This window comes from Haemaphysalis longicornis, unplaced genomic scaffold (assembly GCF_048455015.1).
Source record: "Haemaphysalis longicornis isolate Haplotype H1 unplaced genomic scaffold, Haemaphysalis longicornis Haplotype H1 scaffold_6, whole genome shotgun sequence".
NCBI lineage: Eukaryota > Metazoa > Arthropoda > Arachnida > Ixodida > Ixodidae > Haemaphysalis > Haemaphysalis longicornis.
Genome location: NW_027526407.1, coordinates 28,530,353 through 28,534,908, shown reverse-complemented (window position 1 = coordinate 28,534,908; position 4,556 = coordinate 28,530,353). Strand labels below are relative to the sequence as shown.

General features: G+C 56.5%; 1 protein-coding gene and 1 pseudogene across 1 annotated transcript in view; one reads left to right on the top strand and one right to left on the bottom strand.

Moving 5' to 3' along the window:
* Window positions 1–4,556, top strand: part of LOC144142389 (uncharacterized) — a 462,336-nt gene that overhangs the window by 191,662 nt on the left and 266,118 nt on the right. The window lies entirely within an intron of this gene.
* Window positions 319–4,120, bottom strand: LOC144142382 (uncharacterized; annotated as a pseudogene).

The following is a 4,556-nucleotide window of genomic DNA, read 5'->3' as shown; positions in this document are numbered from 1 at the left end:
CCGCGCTTGACATTCTTCGAATGCGCTGAGTCAAAGGGCAGAAAACCCTTCCCTTCCCGCGGTGCGTATCTCCGGCACGCGAGATCGGTCCTGAAGTGCAGTATTAGGTATTCTTTCTTCGACTGCCATCTCATGAGTGAAAGTGAGTGCTGGGCATGCGCCTTTAAATGTGTCCAAAACCCTTATATCTACCGATTCTTCTTGGACCGCTGCTGGGCTCTGCGTGCACAAAACTAAAAAGTCGTCGACATACCGGTAGATCACGAGCGCTCTCTCTTCACCAAACACGTCGGTCACCTGCCTTCCGAAGAAGGCCAGAAAAATGTTGCACAAATACGGCGCAACTCGTGAGCCAATGCAGATTCCACTGCGTTGCGTGTAGTAGTTATTTTCGAACGACACAATTGTGGTTCCAAGGTATGCGGCTAGAAGCTCAAGGAAGGTGTCCACAGACACACCAGCTGAATTTTGGAATGCCACGGCCCCGTCCTCTTCAATTGCAGTCCTCAAAATAGGTAGCAGTTCATGCGGTATGGAGTAATACATGTCCTTAATGTCTATTGAGAACCCTGATGTAACGCTTGATTCATGATGCTCCAGAAACTCACATACAGGCGCTGAGTTCGGTATCTTGAATGGGCCCTGCGGCTTCACTCTTGCAAGCTGTCTTGCTAGGAAGCTTGACACTTGCAGTTGCCAAGTATGCCGTTCCGAGAGAATAGCCCTGAACGGTACGTCGGGTTTATGCATTTTGGCGCTGAAGGAGGCAATTCTCTTTGACGGCCTTTACCCTGCTGAACAATGTTTCCAGGTTGGCTTTCTGCAGGAGCTTAACGACTTCAAATTTCGCCTCCTTCGGCCGGGACGTTTCCACTGCTGTGAAATTTTCTGATAGAGCGTTGAGTGCTTTCGCGCCATAAGTGAGATAGAGAGAGAGAGAGCAACTTTAATGGGTCTCCTGCAGTAACCCCTATCATCCCACCCTCTTAGGCGGGTTCTTGGGGCGACATGACGCCTTCTTAGCGGGGAGAGCCGCTCGCGGCGGGCTTCAGCGTACTCTGGTTAACCCGTTCTGCTTCCATCCCGTCCGGTCGCTGCTTCTCGAGCGCCGCTAGCATCTGCTGGATGGCCGTGTGTTGGACGCCGTAGTCTTCGGATCTCTTCGCCTCCTCCTTGAGGGGCGGGAGAACGTCTGCACTGTTGTCTGCGTTCGCGCACTCGCAGTCTTTCAGGATGTGGGCCAACGTGGCCCTCTCCCTCCCGCACAGTCAGCACAAGTCTGTTACGTATACCTCTGGCCACAGGTGCTTTGCTAACACTGGTGTTATCACGGAATTAGTCTGCAATTGGCGTAATACCACCGCCTCCTCCCACGTCAGACGAGGGTGGGGCAGGGCCATCGTTCTTCTGGCTAACCGGTACCGCAGGGTTACCTCGCTGTAAGTGTCCATGGTGTCCTTCTGCGGGTGATCCACCACTTCGGCAGCGGCCGTTACCGGGGCGCGGCCGGCGAGTCCACGCGCCACGGCGTTGGCCGTCTCGTTGTGGTTGGCGAGCCCCAGCGAGCTCACCACTCCTTCGCCCGCGTGTGCGGGAAACCACTTTATCACTGCACTGGTGATGATTCCGTTGGCTTCGGCCTTGCGCAGGATGTGAGCGGCCGCACTGCACACTCGGTGTTTCGCAAAGTTGCGCACTGCCGTTCGCGAGTCGCACAACACCGTCTTCGTTCTGGGGTCCGCGATGGCGAGGGCCACCGCCACTTCTTCCGCCTGGCTGGGCACCGTGGTTCGTACGCTTGCCGCCTGCCTGGTCTCACCCGTTTTGGCTCCGATCACGCTGACGCTGAAGGCGTCGCCGATGTTCTTGTAACTGGCCGCATCCACGAACACGGCTCCCTCATCGCTGGCGTGTAGCGCGATCAGCGCCTTGGCTCTCGCCTCTCTTCTTTCTTGGTGGAACGTCGGAGTCATGTTCCGCGGGATCGGGCTCACGACGATGCGCTTGCCCAGCTCCCGCGGTATCTGCTCCTGCATGCGGTGGTCGTCAACCTTGGCTCCGATGCCTAGTTGTTTGAGGATAGATCTGCCGGTCCTGGTTTCCGACAGTCTGGTGAGCTGCGCCGTCTGCTGTGCCTCGGCGATCTCTTCGAGGCTGTTGTGGAGTCCCAGGGCTTCGAGCTTCTGCGTGCTCGTGCACCCTAGGAGCCCTAATGCTGATTTGTAAGCTTTGCGGATCAGCGCATCGATCTTCTTCCGCTCGCACTGCCGCCAATTATGGAAGGCGGCGACGTAGGTGATATGGCTGATCACGAAGGCTTGAACCAGTCTGACGAGTCGTGCTTCCTTCATCACGCTTCTTCTATTGGCGACGCGGCGTATGAGACGCAGTGCCGTGCCAGTCAGCTTCGAGCTTGGAGACCGTTGCCCCGTTGACTTTGCTGCGCTCGATGATCATGCCCAGAACTCTAATCTTGGTTACCTCGTTGATGATGTGCCCCCCTTGCTTTCGTATGCGGATTTTGTCGCAGCCTCGGATGGTTTGCTTCTTGCGACTCGCTCCCCTGGGTGGGATCACTATCAGCTCCGACTTTGCGGGGAGCACACCAGCCCTGAGCCCTTCAGTTGGTCCTCTATCGTTTTTACTGCTTCTTGTAGTGTATTCTCTATGTGGCCGTCACTGCCGCCGGTGACCCACAGCGTCACATCGTCGGCATAAACCGTGTGGCGTACCCCTTCGACGCTTCGCAGCCGGATGGCGACCCCGATCATGACCAGGTTAAAGAGCAGCGGCGAGATTACCGCGCCCTGCGGTGTCCCCTCGCTGCCGAGCGTTTTCTCTGGTAGTTGAAGATCCCCGGCGGAGATGCGAGTTGTTCGGTCGGTCAGGAAATTCCGAATGTAATTGTAAGATCTCTGTCCCATGTTCAGGTGCGACACCTGGGCGAGGATCGCAGAGTGCCGGACTTTGTCGAAGGCGCTCTGCAGGTCCAGGCCAAGTATTGCCCTGTTGTCGCTGGTGTGCGTTTCGTAGTCCACTATCTCCTTCTTGAGTTCGAGCTTGGCCACTCGGGTTCCGAGCGTGCTTCGAAAGCCGACGGGAGAATCCTTGGTAGAGCTCCACCTCTTCGAGGTACTGCTGCCATCTGGTCATTAAGACATGCTCTAGCAGTTTGCCCACGCACGATGTTAAAGATATTGGGCGTAGGTTCTCGATGTCGGGTGGCTTGCCTGGTTTCGGAATGAGGATGGTTTTGGCTTCCTTCCACTGGCGTGGTAGCTTGCCGGCCGTCCAGCATTTATTGAAGTACGCCGTCACCGCCGCGTCGTTCAAGTTTCTGAGCGCCTTGTTGCTGACGCGGTCCGGGCCCGACGCCGAACGCCTGTTCAGGTCTCGCATCGCGTTTCGGACCTCCCATTCCTCGATGTCTCGGTCAACCTCGATGTTCTCTGCCCCTTGGTATTCTGGGTGCTTTTCCTTCGGGGAAACTGGGAGGTATTTGGCGTCGAGTCTCCTCTTCACCTCCGCTTCCCCGTTCTCCGCAACCGCCTTGTGTATACTGTTGTTCTCCCTTAGTCTGGGTGTCGTCGAGGAGGTGCCGGAGCAGTCGCCACGTCTTGCCCAGGTGGAGCTGGCCGTCCGCCTCTCTGCACGTTTGCTCCCACTGCTGCCGGCCGAGCTCCTTGCTGTGTTTCTCTGTTTCCCTGTTGATTTCCGCGATCTTTTTGGGGAGCCTTCTGTTTGTTCGTTGTTGGTTCCACCTTCTCTTGAGGGCAATCTTCGCCTCGATGAGGTGGGCCAATCTGCTGTCCATTTCATGTATGTCGTCGTCCGTTTTTATCTCTGTCGTCACCTCCTCGGTCGTTTCTACTATCGCCTTCGACCACGCTTCTATATCTTCTATGTTGCCATGCTGGCTTGGAAGCTTACGCCGAAACTCCTCCCAGTTCGTGTATCTGTGTGTTCGTTTCTCTTGGCTTGCAGCGTTCCCCAGCGGGACCCGGATCTCTATGACCATGTGGTCGCTGCCGAAGTCGCGTTTGGTGTTTTTCCACGTTGCGGTGTCGTTCCCATAGATCTTGACGAACGTCAGGTCCGGGGTGGTGCCCCTGGCGACCGAATTGCCCGTTCTTGTGGGGGTCTCCGGGTTCGTGATTAGCGTTAGCCCCGCGTCCGTGGCGTCTTGCAGTAGGTCTCTCCCCTTTTCGGTTGTCTTATCGTATCCCCAGTCGTAGTGTGGTGCGTTAAAGTCGCCGCCTATTACGATCGTGCCTTTCTTCGTCGCACGCAGCGCCCTTTGCATGAGCGTGCGTAACTTTTGCTTTCTATGTCTGGGGCTGCTGTACACGTTGACCGCGAGCACGCTTGTTTTCCTCTTCTTCCCAACGATCACCTTACCGCGCTGCTGTCGGTCCAGCCGCCGGTGGTAAGCTCGTGCTCTAGGAAGACGATGCCCTTGCGGACGAATGTGCACACCCCGCCTGCTGGTTTGCGTATCCCAAACTTTTCCCTGTTTTCGTTTAGGGGCTTGGCCGCCTTGGCATGTGCTCTGTAGC